Source organism: Nylanderia fulva, unplaced genomic scaffold, assembly GCF_048542155.1.
Source record: "Nylanderia fulva isolate GAGA-0341 unplaced genomic scaffold, ASM4854215v1 Scaffold51, whole genome shotgun sequence".
NCBI lineage: Eukaryota > Metazoa > Arthropoda > Insecta > Hymenoptera > Formicidae > Nylanderia > Nylanderia fulva.
Window position 1 is genome coordinate 838,100 of NW_028190599.1, and position 24,348 is coordinate 862,447.

General features: G+C 31.8%; 1 protein-coding gene across 6 annotated transcripts in view; it reads right to left on the reverse strand.

Annotated features, from left to right (window-relative positions):
- Oamb (Octopamine receptor in mushroom bodies) overlaps positions 1 to 24,348 on the reverse strand; it is a 126,732-nt gene that overhangs the window by 38,881 nt on the left and 63,503 nt on the right. The window contains exon 1 of one of the 6 annotated variants that reach the window (XM_029316459.2): positions 683 to 1,202. The exons of the other annotated variants lie outside the window; for them this stretch is intronic. The gene's annotated coding sequence lies outside the window, so the exon portion shown is untranslated. Of the gene's footprint in view, positions 1 to 682; positions 1,203 to 24,348 lie in introns of those variants that run through there. 6 annotated transcript variants of the gene reach the window in all.

Sequence of the window (24,348 nt, forward strand, 5' to 3'; positions counted from 1 at the left end):
TTCATCATGTACCTAGAACAGAAGTTATCTCCGTTTTCAAGTAGCTTGCAGTCACCGCAATAAAACCGCGTTTGAGTTTTCAAGGAGATAAATTCAGAAAGTGTAGGAGTATAAAGTAATCCTTTTACATACAAAAAAGAGAGACTTTGACGAGCGAAGCATGGAAATGCGCGATATAGATTCAAATTTTCTTCCACTGTATATCTTTAGTATTGCTAAAAAATATAGATATTAACTCTTCAACGTGATTTTTAATTTCATCATTTTTATCTTATAGAGTCTATAACAATATTAAAATTTATAAAATTAATAAATATAATAATTTCTTACTATAAAAATAATAAATTTATACATTAATATACAAAAGTTTTTAAACTTTATGTTACAGAATTATTAAGTATGTAACTATATGAGAAACTTAATAATTAATAAATTTAGAATCGTGTATATTTACGAGAAAATTTGCAAAAATTGTCAATGTCTTTGTCATATATAAATATTGATAAAATTGTACTTGTAGATTAAATAAAAAAGTTCAATTTCAAGTTGCATTTGTTGAAAATTTGTGTTCAAATTTAAAATCGTAGAATACATAGAAACAATATCCAGAGAAGAGAACAAACCGGACGACAAGTAGTCAACATACGCAATATAGTCAGACATCGCGTACGTTTTTACTCACATAGTCTCAAAGTGTCACTGTGTCTCCCATTCACCTATGACCTATGTCATTCTGTAATAATCTGCGGGATTATTCAATCACTCAATGTAATCGTACGATTTGATAACACTCGTATCACTGTGAAAAATCTATTGTATTTTCGTGCGGCTTCTCTCGAATCTGTCGATACCGGTCGATCTCGCGATCACTTGCTGCCTCTGATTCCCTCCGAGCATTTAGTCGCGTCATTCGCTTCGGGTAAAATTTTTTTGTTTTTGTTTTTGTTTTTGGAGAATCGATGCCTCTAGCGATCCAAATATTTTTTTTTCTCGAAATTCGGAATACGTATATCGCGAGATTCGCGAGAAACGTGTCGGCAAATTTGAAAATCACGCTCGCTCGTCACGTCGTGCAGCGCGTTGACGAGAAAGAAGAAAAGAGAAAGAAGAGGAAATGAGAAAGGAAAAAAATGATAGACAGAGCCGGGAAAGTCCTCAGAGACGATCGAGAGGAGCGAGACAGAATCGTCCCGGACGCGTCGCGAGTGACGAGCGCACTGAAGATCCGGGCGTCCCGCACGACTACAGCCGCATGCGCGATGTAGGACACAGGCATATCACCGGCTCCGGCATTGTCCCGCTCTGTCCCGCGAATTTTTCGTTTTCGCGCATCGCCAGATCTCACGACGATAGTCACGAGAAGCGCGTTTCACGTGAAACGGATGAATAGATTTAAACACCAGTTGGAAGATAAGGGGACCATAAGCCAGAAATTCCTAAAAGTTTGAGAACGACATTTTAAGAGTTCTCTTATATATGTCAAAGAGATACAAGCTGTCAATAATATTGACAATTGTATAATAAAGAATTTATTTATCTTTGTATATTTATATATCTTTCACTTTTAAATAAATATTGGCAATTAAATTATAAAGCGTTTTTCCACAAGTCTGCACAGGAAAAAAGTTTCATAAAAGTGAAATAAATATTTCTAGAAGTAAGATATTCAAATTATTTCAGAGAAAAGTTTCGTGATATATCTTATTCTTATCTTTACTCTTTTCGTTAACATTCTTCTATTCGCATCGTATAAAGAAATATTTATTAATAGAAACTACAATTGTATAAATGATAATTATTAAAAAATATTTCCTTTTTTATATTAATTGTGTACTTTGTGCTTTTTACGATTTTTGTAATTATTATAATTAGATATTTTAGATATCTTGTATATATATTTATATATATATATTGAACGCGGTCAACGCAGTTTATTGTAACATTGGAGAAAGGTATCCACCTCAAGGATCTTTTTTTTAAGTAATCTTTTTAAGTAAATTTTTTAGTAATCAAAATTGAAAATATTTCTGAAATAATATTATAGATATAAATCTATCATTCTTTTTTTTGTATTTGAAATTCGAAATACGAACTAGACCCTGTACTATTCTGTCGCACCCTCGTCTATACATATATATATATATATATATATATATATATACGTCGAGATATTGGTGACACTATTTTCATATTTTCCAGCTGTGACTCACCGATAAAAGGACAGAATAGAGTTTGCGGCTTGTTTGAAGACCACCACGAGGAAGATTCGACTCGGGTCAGTCGAACTGTTTGCAAACTGCTCCGAAGTGATAAGGGTCATTGGTATGGAAAATTATTCTGAATGTATACTATTTTTCAACTCGCACGCGTGTTGTTTTCGTCGAGGTAACATCATATTATACAGTTTAAAAATCACGTCATTATATTATGTATACAATTAACTTTTCTAAAATATTCATCAAAAGAACTGTTTGTAAGATTTTTATTAAATAGAGAAACATGTATAAGTTAAATTGAATTGCGTCTAATTACTAGTATGTTTTACAGGTATTTAATGTACACATATTTATTTGCTATTAATTTCAAATTTATATCATTTTTTAAGCCAACGCATTTCTTTTCTCAAAATAATTTAATTCCAATCATTTGCGTTCTACGGAGAAATGTAGAATTAAATTATTATTCATATATACGGAATAAACATTAATATCTCTCAGCATAAAAATCATTAATCACACGAAATTTGACGTTGCGAGAAATACTTGAGCGAAATTTAAATCGAAAAAGATAAAATCAAAATGCCAAAAAACTTCTCATTCGTCAGCGTCGTTTAGAATGTAAATAATAAATGCATATTCGCTCGCGTCTGCATTTTCCAATTTTCAATTATATAATTCGGAGATCGTTGGACAGGGAGAGATATTCAAATCGTCTGGTTTTTCGCCGGATTTCAATCCTATATATTTTAACGTGCAGGCATTCATGCCGTGAATACTCAGATATCCGCAATAAAACATTCGCGATTTTCTGTATGACCATACCTTGATGAGAGGAGCAGTTGCCTGAATTTTTATTAGATTGCGCTTAATTTGAAATTTCGAGAAGTCCGCCTACGTCTGAATATTTCGTGCAAATCGCGGATCCTATCTTTCTGCGTATTCAAAGAGTGATATTAATCGATAACTCCATACGAAATATATACATATGTAAATGTATATCTGTATATATATATATATATATATATATATATATATATATGTGTGTGTATGTATATCTATATATATAGCGCCCACGATGCACGTCGCATTCATCGAGCGCATCCGCCGGTTATTACAAACGATTATAATTCACACTGCATAGATGCGCGTTTAAAACAGTGTTGTAAGATGTACACGTAACAAATTATACATGCGTATATGAATACACTAATTGGAAGCAAATCCTGTTTTATATACACATTTATTAGCTTTTCCTTCCATTTACGTTTGTTTATACATTTATCACGAAGTTATTATGTAAAAAAACAATGAAGGAAAAAGTAATGAAATTTGTGCATCAATATAAAATATAATGATACGTTTCATTCATATTAAATTTATATATATTTTATTCATAATTAATTAATTTTATTCATAATTTCGATTTAACATAACTAAAACATGACTAAAATTTGCGTAACTTTATCATTCAGAAAGTTTGTAGATTCTCAGTTTATTATACAAATTCGAAACTCATCAAAATCCGAGTTGGACTCTATTATATTGCTCGAGCCACGTGCGGATGACCCTCTTAAGCTATTTCACATTTGCGATTGCATCAGCAATGACAGAGTTTACAGATTGACGCGCACACGCGAATCTCTACGAGAGAGATGGATGCCATATTCGAGAGCTGACAAACAAAACTTTACGTGTGACCGAATGCTACTGGAACGTATTGAGATTTGCTCGGTCAAAGTTCATATAAGTAAAGGTCGCCGGTATGCACCGTAATACTAGTGCAGCGGAAACGGGATCCATCATAGATAGGTATACCTCGAGGGAAACGTCAATCGAGCTTCCTGAATCAAGATTGCGAGAGGACGATTATTTTGTAATTGAAGATACAGTTCAACGATAAATGCTGGAAATATATCAAATAATCATTCAGTCTTATTTTATACATTTTTTCAATACAAGTAACAAAAGTTTTATCTCTCTCTTTTCTCTCCATCTCTTTCTCATTTTTTTTTTTAAATAATAATAATTCTGAAATGTCAAACTAATATTTTTATAGTAATATTGTTCTGATATGTGATAATTTAACTTAATAAAATAATGCAAGACTTGATATCATTTATTCTTGATTCTTAAAAACCATATCTCTTATTAAAGCTCCGTCTTGCATTCACGCATTTAAGAAACATCAAACTTGCCGAGAAGAACTTAGACGAAAATTTTTTAAGCATGGAAATATATCAAATAATCATTCGATCTTATTTTATACAACATTTTTTCGATACAAGTAAGAAAAGTTTTATCTCTCTCTTTTTTCTCCATCTCTTTCTCATTTTTTTTAAATAATAATAATTCTGAAATGTCAAACTAATATTTTTAGTAATATTGTTCTGATATGTGATAATTTAATTTAATAAAAAAATGCAAGATTTAAGATATCATTTGTCGTTGATTCTCAAAAACCATATCTTTTATTAAAGCTCCGTCTTGCATTCACGCATTTAAGAAATCTCAAACTTACCGAGAAGAACTTAGACGAAAATTTTCCAAGCATGGAAACAAATATGAAAACAAGCATGAAAACAAGCGTATTGTTAAGATATCTGTCTAAGACAAATTTTGACAGACGCATTGCGCACGACAGTAATAAGCGCAGAGTTTGCGGACATGCGACCCTTAAGTATCAGCCCAGGTCGAGTGTCAATTAGAACTTCTAGGGTTGTCGGCACAGAATGCTTAAGCAAACGTCGAGTACAAAACGCGGTCTTAACTCGCGCGGTATTCTGTTAATATTTATGTTGCGCACTTGTATATAGGTCGCGGTGCACAACGTTGATGAGGTAGACGAAAAGAGAAAGGAGAAGGAGCAAAGAGGACTGTGAGAAATTTTAAGAAAAAGTAAACTGGATAAAGCCGAGAGATAAACAACTTTATATGCGTAAAAAAATGTTGTGATGCTACGTCGAGACGATATTATGGTACACCAACAAATATTTCATGCTTAGATGCGTAATCCTTGACCAAGCTGTATAATTATGAGCGCCATTTGATGCTTATATGATTAAACGCAACACGTAAAATAATGTTACTGCGGTTATTTCTTATCTTCATTTTACCTTGTTATATTAAAAAAATCGTTGTAGTAAATTAAATGTTAAAGACAATAATATTAATATTATAGTAATTAAAAGTGTCGAGCTAAAAAGTCTCGAACATATATAATCCAATCTTGCACAAATTATAATTAAAAAAGATTACTTTCATTAAAAATTTAATCCTCCTTCTCGCTTAATTATTAAATAATTAATTTTGTTTTGCTACTTTTTATATTAGGGTAATATATTTTCTATAAAAAATAGATACTTTGCGTATAATAATAATTGATTATTCATTCAGAGATGCGTTAGTGAAATGTATTTGAAGAACTCCGCGATTCTTCACGCTTCGACCTTTTGTCATTTTCGCGTGCCATATGCATTGAATCCAGACGCACGAGAAAAGCACCGCAATTATGTGTGTAATTCCGTTAATTACATGGTCGTAACAATTAGGATCGCTGAATGACTGATATTTCCGTTATGACGGAATTCTCAGCAATCTTTGAAGAGCTTCTACCTTTGAACGAGTTATATTTGACATCTCAAATTAATTAATCAGATGTTTTACACATCTCAAATTAATTATTATCAAAATACTAATTATACCAGTTCATAATATTTTCAACAAAATTTCGAAAAATATGTTTACACTATTTATTTCTTGTAATTTATTTGCAGAAAAATGTTGCTACAATTTTTCAGATTAAAAAAAAGTTAATGAAACCAGTTAACATTAAAAAAGAGAAATATATTTTTTCATATGGTATTCTCTTATAACTTTATAAAAATAAAAGTTTATATCATGCTAAATAAATCTACATAAAAACGTAATGAACGTAAAAACTCAATTTTTTTATTATTTCCTACACAATTTAATTAAAATCCACCTACTCGTACAATTTCCGGTTTATCATCATTATCATTTTATATACATTGTTTTATTAAAATCATATTTTTGAAAGTGCAAACGCGAAAAATAAATGAGTGTTAAAAATCAATAGTTTCCACTTTAATTCCCATTAAATTTCCGGTGAGTATATTATATGGGAAATATTCCGGAAGGAAAGCTTATGCTTCGACATGGCCCGAATGGCTTTCCGCTTCTCGAGAAGAGAAGGACGGAAATAAACGGTGGAATTACTGGAAGTCGAAATGTCATGGTTCAACGAAAAGATCCACGACGGTCAGTATTTCCTCGAGGCGACAAGACGAATGGATTCCTTCCGGAAGGATTTGGATGGCCAGAAATTGTGTTCATTTGTGTCCATGCGATCAAAGTCACTCGCTAGATTATTCGCATCAGTTATACAAATAGCACAACCGCACGTACAGAGACAAGCTCCCACGGAGAGAAGCAGCTATACTCGATGCTGAATATTGCATTTCAAACAAAAATGCGTACAACACTCCTCCGCGAGTAGACTATCGAAATAAAACTTTTTGGGAGGAATTCGTTCCCCCGGTTCGCTCCATGCAAAAGTTTTCAAAGTATATTTTACTGGATGCGCAGTAAAGAAAATTAGATTACGAGAAATTGTTCGAAGACTTTTAAAACTGTAAATTCGACTTCTGTGGCTATATCTTTATTCACGATCGTTTCCCCCAAAATTTTTGTAGATACAGAAATTACAGAGAGCGTAATAAAGTAATTGTTGTTTTCTTCATTTATATTTTCGTTTGATCCTGATGATAAATTTGCAAATACAGTATACGTACAAACGAGATTATTTTCTCTGTCGTAATTCTTCGATTTTTGACATTAAATTACAACATTAATATTATATATGTATATTAGCAACTTATTAAGGTTTCGATAAAAATTAAATTGATATTTCTTATTACGATAAAGTTCATGTAATATCAACTGAAGAATAAAATTTTTCTATCTCACCATTTACATCCATCCATTGAAAACACGACGTTAATAAAAAATAAAAATCGATCACGCATGAGACCAAAGTTTTTAGTTCGGTTAAATGTCAACATTATTTTCCTAAAAATACTATACCGTTATGTATACTGTACTGCGGTTCATTCACGACAAACAAAAGATTCGGGATGCGTATCCTCAATTGTTTGCACTGTTACATACACACGGGATATTATTTTTATATTTTTCCACATGTGATAAAAAATTGGAACGTTAGCGAATGTTATGATATGGATGTATTAAAAATGATTAACGAGAAAAATATGAATATGCCAATTAATCATGAAAAAAGTATAAGCGTATTTTTATTTGCGAATGCATTTCGTATAATAAGGCAGAAATAATATTTGACAAAAATTGCATATATACATTTAAAAATATATTTACGATTAAAAATGCTGTTGTAAAAGTAAAAGCTATAAAGTTTGAATGCTAAAGATTCACATCGTTTTTCGCGTAATCCTCGTTCTCTTCTCACGTCTTTCATATCCGGTTTATTTGCGCCCTCACCCCGACCTAGATATTTGCATCATCGTCGTTATAAAAATCTCCAAAATTTCTCGAGCGAGTGCCAAATCCAAAACTTTCAATCCCGGATATATGCATTATGTGCCAATATATCCTGTCGCAACACGGCACGCGACATTATTCGTGTGCATTACATAAAGCAAAAGTAAAGTTCAAATGTGCTTTTTCGTGCTTCGAGAAGTCTGGTAGTTCTACGAATCGGACTGACGCGACGATTGAAAGTGTCGTGTCGAAAATAACATGACCGCAGTGGTTACCGCAGTAAATGACGTTCGTATACCTTAAGAGAACTTCTCTGTCATATACAGTACCCTCCATAAGTTTGGGAACACCTTACATTTTACAGTTAAACAATCGTATGGCAGCGATTTGTGTAGATTTTTTCTATCAATAAATCGTAAAATGTTTAAATGACATTTTTATTTGTGACAGATCGCTGCCATGCGATTGCTTAACTGTAAAATGTAAAGTGTTTCCAAACTTGTGAAAGGTACTGTATGCAATAAATAAATAACAAATGTCTATTAATAAGACTGTTTTTGTTATCACGATTAATAATATTTTAAATAATAAACTGATAAAAAAAGCATTCCATTAAGTTTATATGCTTGCATGTTACGAATATCTATAATTAAAGAATATTTCTCTTTAGAGGATTTTTCTCTTAAATTAAGAGGATCCTTTTGACAGATCTGTGCAGATTTTTTGTATAAATAAATCATAAAATAAACATGAAATATTTAAATGTGACATTTTTATTTATGACAGATCGCTGCCATGTAATTCTTTAACTGTAAAATGTAAGGTGTTTCCAAATTTATGGAGGGTACTGTATGTGTATGTCAATTCGTATTTCGTGGCCGTTATTACAAGATAAGGTTGGGATGTAAGAATTTTAAAGGTCATTTCTCATTCAACATATGTTAAGCGATATGTCTTCCTTTGTTTGATTTCTCTTCGTTATAATATTGGTAGCTAAAGGCGATTGTTACAACCTTCCTCGCTTGTGCAGATGACGGAGCTTTACAAGCTCCATAGATTGTACACGGATTGTAAACTGTTATATAATACTGTTATTACGCAAAGCACTTAATATGTATCCAAATATTGCGACTATTGTTAAACATAACTAAACATGCTAAGATATTTTAGTGAGCAAAGAGAATATTTTAGATTAAAATTTTATATTATTTATAAATTATTCGAGAGAGAGTGTAAGCTTCAGATTAGAAATCTTTAAATCAATTTTTCTTTAATAAAAGTATCTATAATAAATTAATTTCTAAATATAGCACACAATTATACTATTGAAAGTTAGGAATCTTATCATATTAAAAGCTCTAATAATAAGTATAAAAATAAATAAAAGATTTCTTTTTATACTATTAAATTTATTGGTATATCAATTCTAAATTTGAATTTTTTTCTTTTTAATTTTATGTTAAATTTAAAAATCCTACAGTTAAACAATTTAAAATTTGAAAGTAATAATAATCATGATAATATAACTTTTCTGAGAGAGAGAGAGAGAGCAAGACAACTCAAAAATGTAAATGCTTTGCATTAACAAGAATGATAATGAGAGGCTAAAGCTTTTAAAGTAGATAGTGGAATACGAAAGAACGTGAGAAAAGAAAAAATAGAAGAAATGTAAGATAAAACGACGAAGATAATGGAAAAGAGACATTTGGCAAAGACTATAAATTCAAGCCTTTGAAACATCAATTTGCAAGCTCACACATTTTTGTCTATTGCATATATTTTACAAATTTATAATTTGTGTTCATCTGAAAGTATAAATATTTTATGTAAATTGTTGTACATCCAAGTTTTCGTAACTTGTAGAATAAATATTTCAAAAATAAACTGTATTATTAGGTCATCATTAAGATGCTCGTCGGTTGCTCAACAATCCAACAAAGTTATGCCGTAGCACACATTTTCCAGCTACATCTTCTCGAGGACGGAGTACCAATTTGGAACACGGCCATTTAACCGGTCGTGGAAAATGCGCGGGTGCAGCCCAACGAAAAATACAAGACAAGAATAGGCTACGGTTAATCGTGTCTCGTGTTCGATCGACCACTCGCCCGATTGATTAATTGATATTGGGGTGTGAACACTTGTTCGAGAGATACCTCGCGCGAGCGAGAGGTCAGAAACTCATGTATTCTTTCCGTAAAGTCGGCCACTCGGAAGAACTGCACTCGGAAAAGTCTTTCGTCTTGTGCCGATTCTTCTCTACTTCGAAATGATTGTAATGACTTGAAATTTCACGTGAGAAAAATTATAGTGATCAGAGAGATAGTGTCGAACTCGTCGACGATGTAACATTCAGGATGATATACCTATACGATATTCGTTCGAGAATAGTATAAATGCACAGAAATATGAGCAATAAAACCGTAGAGAAAATGAATGGAATTAATTTTACAGTATTTATGAAAATTCGCGACATTTATTATTAACTATGCAATATATGCGCGATAACAAGAATACAATGACTTTACTCAGACAGAAAATATTTCTTTAGTCGCCTGACAGCGTAATTCAACGCTTTCGGGAAGCACTTAAACTCGATTTTAAAGTCAAAGTAAGACCGGATATTTCTCTACCAGAGACTTTCCGTCTCGCTCGATCTTTCCATCGTCGTGAAATTCACATGTCAACGTCATGTCAGCACATGATATGATATAATTAAAATTGTACATGCATTGTGCCTCCATTAACACTTGGATATTTTTTGGTATACAAAATATTTAACACTGAAAAATGTTTTCTCCGTAATAATTAACTTTCTTATGTTTGATTTATTTATTGCATTATTAATTATAATTGTATTTTAGTAGCATAAGTTTCAACTAGTATTTGTAGAAAAATTTTGAATCTTCTACAAGTTATATAATTATAAAAATATAAAGAAAATAAATAATAGAATTGAAAAAGCTGTTCTAGTGTCAAATATTACAGAAACATTCGAATATTTCAAAATTGAAAAATTATCTATAAAAATATCATATAATAATAAAGACAGTAAAAAATGTGCTTAATTTAAAATTAAGAAAATATAATTAATAGAAATTTGAAACCCTGTTAAAAAATAACTGTAAAAAATGTAATAAATGTCAAAAAATTTATACGTAGATAGTACAAAAAATATCTGTAAATTATATTGATGATGAAGTATTTCTTTCTCATATCTTATTATTTTCTTCTAATTTTTTAAACTTACAGCTGCGAAGATATGTAAAATGAAAATAATAAGGGACTGGAATATAAAACTTGTTTCATTTGCAATGCGTCCTGATATGTCTAGTTTTCATAACGCATTAAAAAGTATGTTTTTATGCACTCTTACACAGTGTGTGTACGTATATGTATCATAATGCATACGGTCTAAGGTTGAGTGCAAATAGGATATTTTCAGAAAGGTGATAACTCGGAAGAAACCCCAAAAAGGCGATCATGACCCGAGACAGTTTACAGAGGCGGTAGGTAAATGGCGAGAGGTAGAAGGCAATAATAAGATTTGCGGCAAGTCTCATCATCTGCGCATCAAACTTTCAGCAAATATTTGAAGGGTACATAAAATATACTTCCGCAATTCTCTAATATGACACTCGAGAGTCTCATTTTTCTTCTCCTAACTTACTTACAATGTAATTTATTATATTTAAAAGTATTTTGAGGCACATTAAATATTAACAAAAATTCATATACATAGATATATTGCAAAATTTAAAACATTTATTTGTAGTGTAAAAAAAAGTATTGCATAAATAAAATTATAATATATCATGCTAAACATTTGATACGCGCTCAACACTTCAATATTTCAATATTTTAAATTTTAAATATATATTTTAATTGACACGAGGAAGTAGAGGACAGTTATAAATATCTATATGTGTGTGTCTATCATATATTTGTATATTCTTTTTTTTCGTAGTGACGTAATTGACTACTACGAGAGAACGAGATGCGAGGTATATATTGAGCGTGATAAATAATAAGAAAAATTTGAAAAAAAAGAAGAGGGAAAGATGTCCCGACGACGTACGCACGTCGGGTACAAATTGAAACGCTCTTTCATCTCGGAATCGCATATTTGAATAGGTCAAAGAGCTATGATACGCTCGTTTGTCTTCATGAAAGCGAAGTGATAGCAGTTTCATCTTGCACGCTTGCCGCGCGCAAAAAAAACTATTTGTAAGCGGCACGTAAAATTAATATTAATATAAAGCGTGAGAAAATTATATCGCAATTGCAGCTGTATTGCTTTTTCGATGATTCGATTTACAATATATTGAATTATTTGATAAGATAATTAATTCTCATTAAAACGCAAACAACTTTCCACGAAATCAAGCAATTTGCATATTTTGCACTCATCAGTTTATGTCGAGGTTTATTATTTTATTTCATAAAATGAGTATATTTAACATTTATAAAGTAAAAGAAGAAATGGATGAGTAGTTAGACGGTTTTTATATTATATAAGCATAAGACAAGTTCTGATATATCGAATCCTATAATATATTGTTATTTTTACTGGAGATGTACATCGTTGAAGTTTATCGTTGAGAATATCGACAAATTATCGAAACTGCCGAAGACTTTGAGCGAACTAAGTTTTGCCTACGTTAAAGCAGAGAAAAATGTGCGCGCATCTGTTCGATCTTCTTTCATGTCGGACTAACAGATGAAGAAAATATGCGTGCGTTGTGCTCTTCTGAAAGGAAAAAATAGAAACGAAAAAAAGGCAGAAAGAAAAGTTACATAGCCGCGACATCGAAAGAATCGAAAATAACGAAAGCGGTTGTCTTTAAACACTTGAGTGATGCTGACACATATATGTGTCATGAAAAAAAATGGCCAAAAATGGTACTGTCATATCACATATATCAAAACTAACAATGATGAATATCATTTGAACAAGCAAAATAATACTATGTAATTATTCTCGATCTCGAAGGATTATTTTACAAAAAATTGCTTACATAAATTGTTTAGTCATATAATTTTGCTATTTTGTGATTTCATAACTATAATTAGTGTCTTCGAGGACCTCTACATAAATATATTTTAGTCATTAAAATAAATTTGATTCAATTTATCACTTATAACATTTTTTTTCGCATACCGTCACCAAGTTAACTCCCGAATGACATATACCAGCAGCAAAGATCCCTCGCGAGTTCACGTTGTTTTTCATAGTTAATCTTCGATCTATTTTATCAGGAACTACTGTGCGGGGTTATTTTGAATGATCACACGATGATCGATGACTCTTTCCCTCCCTTTGCCGTCCATGGAACACGATTTAACGGTTCGTAGAGACGGGATGACATAAACGACCCTGGGGAGGATCAAGCTTATCCATCCGCACTAAATGCGAATCTATCCGCGAATACTTCCCTCCTCTATACGACGTAGAAATCTTTCGCCGACCACACCGGGGGGAGTTTCTATCGATTATGAATTTGCCTGGGTTCCCAAGTCATATTCCTATTTTATACTCCGAATCGCGGATTAAATTTCTCACTATTTTATCATCACACAAGTGATCGAAAATTGTAACTTGATCAATAATTTACTCTTTAGCAGACAATTTTAAACATTCAAACAAAAATTTTTAAATACTAAATTAATTATTTAAAATATTTAATTAGATATAATATTAATTACTAAAAATATTTAATTAAATATAATATTATGAAAAAAAGTAAATTTAAAAGTGCTTTGATATATGAGTATATATACACGTACATTCGCACAAAAAATACAGAAAAAATACTTTTTATATTTATATTCAGGAACAGTAATTGCTGTCCTTTATTTTTACAATTACATTTTTAATGGAAAATATAATTTCGAGAATACCACGGATTTTGTAATCTGTTTACGTCAAGTTTTAAAGTATAATACAATATGCTAAAAAAAACAAAAAGAAAATTGCTTTCCACGCACAATATTGCATAACCAGAAAGCAATGTCATCTGTTATATCTCCCGTTTTTCTACCATATCTCGAATCCCGTTACAAGTCACGCTTTTTCTCACTCTAAAACACACCCTTTGTTCCGTGACTTGTGGATCTCTGAGTAAAACTGATTTAATTACCTTATATGTACGCGGAATGCACATACCGCATATAGAGAATATGTATATACATATATACATATTATATATATATATATATATATATATATATATATATACATATTATATATATATATATATATATATATACAGGGTTTGTCCGGAAAGTAATGCGTCGCATTTTTTTGTGACGCGACTATACATCGCAGAGCGATGGGACCGGTTGGGGAGGAAGGGGGGTACCCTTAGCTTTCCAACGGTAGGTCGCTCAATTGTTTCCATGCGCTTGGAGGGTTAGGACGGCTTATTCTGTGAACCTCTGCTTAGTGGTCGCGTCGAACTTGTGATGGAGAGAACGATAGAGCAACGCTATGCGATAAAGTTTTGCGTGAAGCTGGACAAGACGCCGCTGGAAACTTTTGAAATGCTCAAGAAAGTTTTCGGGGACGATTGCCTTTCCAAATCGCAGTCAAACAGATGGCACAAGATGTTTAGAGAAGGTCGGAAGGAGGTCGCCGACGAGGCCCGCGCAGGACGCCCGTCAACATCGCGAACGGACGACAATGTGACTCGTGTGCGCCAATTATTGAATTCAGACCGTCGAATGAATGTTCGCTTAATGTCGGAATTATTGAACTTGCCGAAAACGATTGTTCACGAGATTGTATCGGAAGACTTGGCCATGCGGAAGATTTGCGCAAAACTTGTGCCCAGAGTGTTGACCGATGCGCAAAAGCAACACCGAGTGAAAGTTTGTGAAGAACTCAAGCAACTCTGTGCAGATAATCCCAATTTCCGGCGGACTTTTTTTTATTTCCTCGGCTGAAAAGGGAGCTCAAAGGACAACAGCTCGAGTCGGTTGACAACGTACAAGCTACTTCGACGGCCTCCCTGAACAGCATCCCAGTCAAGGAGTTCCAGAAATCTTATGACGCATGGAAATCGCGTTGGCAAAAATGTATTGACGCAGAAGGGTCATACTTCGAACAATTTTAAGTTGTTTTACCTATGCGATCAATAAATTCTTTTTTAAAAAAATGCGACGCATTACTTTCCGGACAAACCCTGTATATATATACACGCACGCGAGTACATGCAAAATGCACAAAGGATCGGCATGATGGTGCATTTGCGAAGCGCCGGATGTAGTTTGGTCATTGACGCAAATATTGACATTCCAACGATGTTTCGCGGCGTCCGTCCGCGCAATCCGGTTATCTCGGGTGCAATCGGACGAATGAATCAAATTGCGCGATCTGGCGGAGTTCTCTCCGTTCGCGGTCGCTTCGAAACTGCGTCCACGCGCAATTCGTGGGTTTGTTACACGAAATAACGACACGCACGCACGACAACCGCTTAGGCCTGTCGTCGAGATTGAAAAGTGTCGATTCAATAGAATCGCTGATTGAAAAAAAAAAAAAAACACAGAAAAAAGAGATCTATATATATATATATACGTACGAGACATATGCGCGCGAGTCGATAACGCATATATAATACATATATGATATGGAGGGAGCAGGCCGAAAATATATTTTAAATATATGTGGACCCGAGATATGAAACGCATACACGCATTGAAATTGCATGCGATGAAAAGTATCGTCCGCGTTTGCACTTTAATTAATTAAATCTGGTTTTGATTTTAACAGGAATCAACGCGTGTGCCGCTTTTATGTCAAAATGTTGAATTAATTAAATATCTGGTCTGGTCTGCATGGTTTTAACGCAGGAATACCATCGCAGATAATCGTTCTCGAATTTAATATTAACACATTTTATGTAATTTTATATAACATGTAAGATAACATTCGATATTGCCGATTAATCGTTAAATATGAATATAAAGTGTGGAAAAATAAATGTGTGCGCGAGCCGAAAGGATAAATATCAAAAAATATTATTAAAAGTATCATTTATATATCTTTCGCACGTACACTTTTGGTATAAAAGTTAATATTTTTTGAACGTATCTAACTTTACGAAAAATTATGGTATTTTTTCACGGATATGTTTTATGACCATTTCAACATTCGCGGAATATTACATTAGTATATTCAGACCGAAGTATTATATTCACGATAGAAGAGCAGAACGCTGAAGTTCTGGAAGGATGAAAAGAGATTTATTACATTCGTTCAAAGTAAATGATTTCAAACGGCAAAAATATAGTAATAATATTCCGAGACCAGCAACGGGATTAAAAAGAATGCTTTCTAATCGTTGAGAAGGGTCGTCCTTATAATAAAATCATTCGCGGACGCGCGTGATTACTTAAATGCGCATCCGCTCACGAGATCTAGGACCCTTTTCCGGCAGTCGTTGTGACGAGACGATTATCTTACCTCTTAAAATCCGCTTTGCATCTCATTTTCGCATAAAAGCTGGGCGCGCGCGCGTATACCGACCAAATCTCATTCGGATAATCATCTTACACCGAAATTACGAGTCTTCAAGCTAGTTTCGTGCGTAATATGTTTACCGTAGTCGCGTTAGTCTCATCACGTATTACCATAGCGTTGTTTGCGCAGCGAAATCTCCTTCGCGAAGAAAGATGCAGCGCGATGTAACATCAAAGTCATAATTGTTAACGGGAACGTCGCAATTGATGATGAGAGACGCGCGATCTCTCTCTCTCTCTCTCTTTCTCTTCGAGTTCTTCGCTTTTGATCAACAAACACTTTTCAAGATACTCGTATATATCGAATAAAACGAACGATGAGTGAAAGATTAAAAAAAATTGGATTGCGTACTATATTGCGAGCAAACGAGTTGTCGAGAAGAGGGTTCTCAGGAAAATTGTATACCTCAATGATTGATGCATCATTTACTTGGTATATTCGTTCGAATTCTTCCTCTCTCTAAATATATAATTTAAATATACAAAATAAGAGATCATCTGTAGGTGTTATATATTTTTGTAAGAAACAACAAACGTACGAAGGTTGATTATAATTTATCCTCAAGTTCTGTTCAGTGATACTATGACATTCCAAAAGTTCTCTGATTAGAATGCGTATTTTTTGTAGAAAATAGATATGTATACACGCAGGGTTGGGCAGATACTTCGAAGTAAAATATTTAAATACAAGATACAAGATACTGTTTGACATATATTTAAATACTATTGAAATACTTGGTTTCAAAATATATTTAAATACTAATATTGTATTTAAATACATTTATAAATATTTTTAAATACAATTATTTTTTAATTTTCTGATTATATACTATATTAAACTTAATATTAAAGTAATTACAAAAAGATTATCTACTATTATTTAAAAAATGAAAATTTTTTTAAATCATAGTAATAGTAAATGATTTGATTGTAATTACTTTAATATTAAGTATAATATAGTATGACGGTAGAATTATATGAAAATAATATCAAAAGTAAGTTAATTTCAACACTTTGAAAGATAACTTTATTTATTTGAACGTTAAACTTAATAAAATAATAATAGCATATATATCATATATATGTAATTACATAAATACATTTAAATACAAGATACATTTAAAGTAAATAATGAATTGCAAAATTTGAAATACTAGATTATTCGGTATTTAAATAGTATATTTAAATAAGATACATATTTAAATACGTATCTGAGATACTTTAAAATACATATCTGCCCAACCCTAACTATGACATTCCAAAAGTTCTCTGACTAGAATGCATATTTTTTATAAAAAATATATATGTATACACACATATATGATCTGCAAGGATGCATTCTATCGCATCGCTGATCTATTCTCTCTCTCTCTCTCTCTCTCTCTCTCTCTCTCTCTCTCTCTTTCTACGTGCTACAGATATATACTCATGCGACCGAATACACGCAAAACTCAACACGCGCAGTCGGTGTGTTGACTCTAATAAGATCCATTTATATTCAGTAGACGCGTTGGCCGCTCTAACCCTGCCTCCTACGCCCTGCAATCTTCTTTTTTTTTGTTCGTTTTCACCGCGAGCGAGCAAGAAAATTCATCCTTTGAAAGTCTCTCGACCGACAATCGCTTCTGGTACAAACCGGCTTAATTGCGGACTGTTGCAATTCGTGACAGGAACTACGTTCGTATAATCTATTTGCCAGCAAAAAAGGGTTATTAAATCGCAAATGGATGATGGATAATCTCCCGGTTCGGGCTTTCAGACGAGACGCGTCAAAGATTCTTGAGTGTATTTGAACTTCGTGATCAAGTTAATTCCACAATCGTGTGTATAAGATTCTTTGACATTTTTTAATTATGATATGAGATTTGAGAGAGAGAGACATTTCCTCTTATAAAAAATAAAATGTTCTTTTATTAGAGAAGAATTGTAAGACTTGCTTCTTGCTGTAAGATGACAATTTAAAAAAAAATAGGGAGGAAGAGGGAAGTTGTAATTTTTTGATATTATATATAGATATTGTTCAAGAGTAGTATAACGATTGTTTCGCAGATGGCATTGCAATGAGTAAGTTAATTCAATGGTATTTGCTTGAATTATAGCACATTTTCTTGTTGCGCTCCTCTGAGAAATGTATTCCTGCTGCTGCATGTATATATAATTCCTTGCACGAAATTTATTACCTCTAAAAAGATGCAGCCCGCAAATTAATAGCGTTACTGAATCATTGAGGTGTAGCCTGAATGTAAAATTGATAAAACGAATATTATAAAATTTACTGTCTAATATTTAGGAATTTAAAATATATATTTTGTACTTTCAATTGTGCTTGCGATCACAATAGCTCACATTTTCAACCCGTTACAATTAAAAAATATGTATAGGCTAATAAAACTGATTTCCTTATTGTTAGCAAAATAATCTCTTATATCATGTAATGTGCAAAAAAACACTCCTGATAATTAACTCATCTTTATTGCGACTGTTAACGTTAATTATACATATATGCGTCGCATAATAAACATTTATAAATCTTCAAACAATCGCTTTTCGAAAGCGATAAACCGTTCAACAACACGTAATATCAAGTGTGATCTGTATAATTTATCATCATTTACATATTAATTCAGTAATTGATAAGATTCATACGGTTGCACGGTAATTTGATAATAAATTCTAATATTCTCGTGTCTGTTGGACAAAAACTGCCGATCATTAAAAAAAATACGATAATTCGTTCAGCAGAACTGAGTCACGTGTTAATTATCAGCTTTGTTTACTAATTGCGGCTACAAAATTGCTTGTAAATTCAATAACGTTCAACACAAATTCGCGCTAAATTAGAAACACAAAAAGGATTGATACATCGGCTCGACATGTAAATTGTGTTATTAAAGATTCTTTATTCGCAAAAAAAGTTATGTATGTTAATTTCCCAAAGAAAATATATATCGAGCACTTCGCTAATTACGCGTTAGAGAAATGCGGTCCAAGAGCTCGAGGTCAGTTGTTGAATGATAATTATCCCGATATCATTGAACAATAATGCTTCGGGCACAATGCACGTGTCACGTTCGAGTTTTTTGTGATAAAAGCGTTATTTACTAGCGCAAATATCGCGCATTCGTGACGGAAATATTTAATAATCTCGGCGCAGTGATTGCATGCACAATTTGAATACATTTTCAAAATCGACGCGCTCCTCTAGTGTCATCGACTTTAATCGTTCAAAGATATAGACTATATGTATATACATTTATATACGTCATCAACATCGATTATAATTCAACATCGAGTCGTTAATAAATGAGAGATTGATGGAACGAGTCATTTTTTCCGTAAAAGTACGTTAATGATTTTTAATCACTCTCTGCATAAAATCAAAGTCAGTAATGTGTAATATAGAAAATATAAATAAAGTGTCTACAAAAATATGTACAAATATCTCAATTCATGTTAAAATTGTTAAAATATTGTTCAACATTGTGTGTGTTAACAATAGTAATAAACGTCAAATTTGAAGCATCTCTTTAAAGTAATTAACTGATTTTGAAATTCTATTATAGAAAAGACGTTTGAATCGATATCAATTTCTCTCTATCTATAAACTACGCGATGTTGTATTAAGCGAGCTACATAACTCAAGTTATCAAGTCATCTCATAGTTAGCTAGGTCAATTACGAAATACAGTTGATTACGATACTTTGGAGAGCTTCAAGTTTGACGTTTATTATTATTTTTGATCAAATATTAAACAATATTTTAAGAATTATAATGTTATACGCCATGCAGGATGTTTTTAAAACTACAGGTATGTCAGAGATTTTAGGGGTCAAAATAAGAAAAAAGTTCCTATAAACAACCCTAAAATATGCCCTTAAAATCTCTGATATCCAAAAATTAAATTTAGATATTTGTATATATTTTGTAGATATTCTATTTATATTTTCTATTTCATTTATAACACGATTATTACGTGTATAGTACGTTAAAATAATATCTGATATAATGATAAGCGGAAAGCAAAGCGAATCACTTTTGTGCTCAACATACGTGCATACAAGTATAGGGTACAAGGCTTAATTACAACATTAATTACAAATGCATTAGCTGTGCGCATTTAACCTTTGCAGAAGAATACAGAAGAAAGATAATGAAAATTAACAATGCAAAATGTACATTTCACATGCAATACCTTAGAGTTTTATAATGTGAATGTTAGAGTGACGGGAGGCGTAAAATTGAATGTTTCAATTAAATATTGTTAAATAGGACTTACTACTTAAAAATGTGTACTATAAATGTGTACAAGCAATAAACGTTGGATCAATAATTAAAACTTTTTTTAAAAAACTGTTTATACCCCAATCGTTTTGTACAGAGATTAATACTATGTAAAATCAAGCAATATTATACATATATGTAAAATCTAAAAAAAAGAAACACAAATCTTTTGCGCGACTCATTAGATAATACTTTGAAAACATTTAGACCTTTTTTGTCTATATATTCAGAGTAGACACGCCTAATTTTTTTGCCTACTTGGAAATGCGTGGAGATAAAATGCCTGTCACGTCTGTAAAGTATACGTGCAAAGAAGCGATTACAAATATCGTGTGCAGCATAAAGAATGGTAAATAGCTCGGTGAAAGGTGAAAATTGTCACATAAAACAACTGAACGCGCGACGCTGCCAATGACGTAAATTCCACGTTATCGTGACGTTCTTCCGGCAATTACGGTTGTATTGTTATGTAAATCAAGTCACGTCGATTACTCGATTATAGATTAATGCCAGTAATGTCGCGTGCAACCACCGCATCACGCGATAATATCGACTTTCCGGCAAAACTTTCTCGCGCTGTGACGTAATATGTAAGCCGTGATCTGAAAGTAAATTTTTTAAGTCGTATCTCTCCTATAAATCATTAAAATAAAATGGGATGACGTTAACTGTGTGGGCGTTGCGGTTTTCGAGTTTACACTGAATGACGTTATTCATTCTTTTTCGGAAGGCAGATAATTGAATAGAAAAATTATTCGCGATTTAATACTCGGAAAATGAAAAATTTTAAGAGAAAGAAATATTGCAGTAAAAATTTTTTTTTTTTAAGATGTATGACGGAAAAATAGTCAATTTGAGACATTTATCGACATTGAATTAAAATTAAAGCATTGACTTTTTTCCAATACTTTCAATTACTACATTTGTATATCTTATTAGAATTGTATATTTGTTCGCATATTTGAAATGATAAAAATAAAAATCTTACAAAGACATTCTAAAAGCCATAATTATTCTTATAGTTTATTCTATTTTTGGATAAAAGTCAGACATGTTTTATCGGTAACAGTCTGAATTAAGTAATGTCCCAACTCATTTCTTATGAAATACGTAATATAGAAGTTCTGGGATCCAAAGAAGACCCCGAATGTCACTTTAATACATTCGTAATCTTGAGAACTCCGATATCTTTCGTGACACGTGCACATATACTAACCTGCTCTGACCTTGATTTCAAAGTTAACATTGTCACTAGCAAACTCTTATAATCGCCAAATACTTTATTTCGGAATATATTAAAGCATTTCTTATTTTTGACAAATAAAACTTTTCAAAACATTATATTATCGACGTTATAACTAATGTCATAATTATTTATTGATTATTAATATATACACACGTACATTTATATGTATTATATTAACATATATTTATTATATGTATTAAAAAGAAAAAACAAAGCTTCCTCTATGAGGAAGCAAAAGAGAAGGAAAGTAATTTAAATTATAAATTTGCACAATATATTTTTCTTTTAGTTTCACAAAATATAAAGTACTTTGACTAACAGCACGATATCAATTTTATATCAATTTTAAAGCCACATAAAGGTATTTTTACAGCATAATTTGCTATAGGATGTGAAAAATAACAGTTATAATAATTTGATGCTAGCCAACTGCAAAATTGATTATGTTCACTTTTTATTCACTATAAAAGGTGGGAGATAAAAATTTTGAAACAGATAAGATCCTTAAAACAATTTTGCAAGCAGACTTTTCACGTACATCTTCGGTTGTACCGATCTTTTAATAGATCCTTTCTCTAATCTCTTCGTTGACTGTCACTTCGATTTTTTTATCCTGACGTTGATGAGAAAGTAATTTAATAATTTGTAGAGAGAGGAGAAATATGTTCAATTTACACACTCGCTAAAAAGTTAAGATTCGCTGTTGCGAAATAAAATTTACTGAGCGAGAGGTCCTTCCAGAGAAGCTGTTGCTCTTTCAAGATCGACTATAATACTTTGAAAAAGTTTCCTTCCCCGAAGTAACACTCCACAGACTTCATGATAAAACATTACAATGCATTGTGTAAAAACAAGATATAATATACGTTGTTTAGACAGTTAAGAGTTTTGACAACTGGTTAGCGCCAGATGGATATCGTCGTCAGATAGATATATGAGAAATTACAACAATGTGACAAATTATTAGGAAATATTTCATATATTCTGAAGCGGTGATGTAACAAGAATACAAAGTCCGTTTAAAAATGGAGAGAGTAAACATAGCCACAACGTGACTAGATTTCTCAAAACAGCCATAGTTTATTTTAGAATACCCTATTACAATAATATAAAGAATTTCGAACATTCAGATATGATAGTATGCAAAAATGTAAATTTTATCTGGATACGGAAATCGGAGGTTAACGTAAAACGCTACTGTAGCCAGATCTTTAAATTAAACAATACGATAATGATTTTTTACCTATCTTTTTTTAATTGATAAGGTTTAAATTTAAACTAGTCTTGTCAAATTCTCGAAGAAAAAATCAAAGTAAATTGCACAAATAAAAAACTATAAAATAAAATTAAATGATAAAATATTAACAAAAATATTTACACGATTTCGTTAAAATTACTGAAGTCGAATAAATTAATGATGATCATGATTTTATATTGAACATGTTCTAAATTTTCACTTATAACGAAGCGTTGGAAGTTTATTCGTATATCCACTTTAACTATTTCCCGAGACAAAAAGCAACGCGATATTCCTAGAAAACAATTGGCTCACTCGATGTGTGAGTTCAAGGTACGCCGATCAGAATATCGATTCAATTTCATAATGTAGATACCTCAGAATAATACTCCGACTCGATAACGACGACGAATCAAAGTTCTTAAAAATGACAGTGTCTTTTGAAATTAATAAATTTACGCAAATGCTTTGATTCAGTTAAAGTTAAACAACTGACTTATTTCTCCTCTTGTAGCATTAATGTGCAAATAATAGATAATCCGAAAGGAAATACAAATATTTGTAAGTCATTATTTATTCATTTAAGTTAAGAAATTTGAGATAGGTATTGACATTTTGATAAAAGATTTGCTGAGAAGATCAATGTGTCAATTTTTCAAATTTTCGTAAAATTAGCTTGAGAATTGAAAATATTTGTATTTCCTCTAGTATGATCATTCTGTATATATACATTCGTGTGATAAATCACAAGATATTAACTTCTGTTTGCCGAAGCTTCCGGGATATAGTGTTTAGTTGAAGATAAACGTGCCGCAAGCCTTAAATACACGTGGATCGATGACTCGTTACGTGAACTTGTTCAACCAATATTTTAACGAGCCATTTGCATATATCGCTTTATTTATATATTCCTTTTCTGTAAAATATCTACATAATGATCACCGAAATTGGACAAAATTGTATACGTATCCCACAAAATAAAATAAAAATATTATTCGGAGTATTTTATCATCGAATGAATATGATGATATATTATATATATATGAATTATGTATAATTAAAAAATATGAGAAGTATAAGTTTCCATGATTTATAACATCTACGTTTTATGTTATTTGAAAATGTCAGATTTATCACTAGAGCATTAAAATATATGCGTCCAAGCGCGTAAATAAATCAAAGAATAAATATCGTTTAATATATAATTATGAAACAAACTGATGTTTTAAAAGTAAAAAATTATAATATACTCATATTTCATCAAAGTGTACAAGTGTGTATATACATATAACTGATCAATTATTGTATT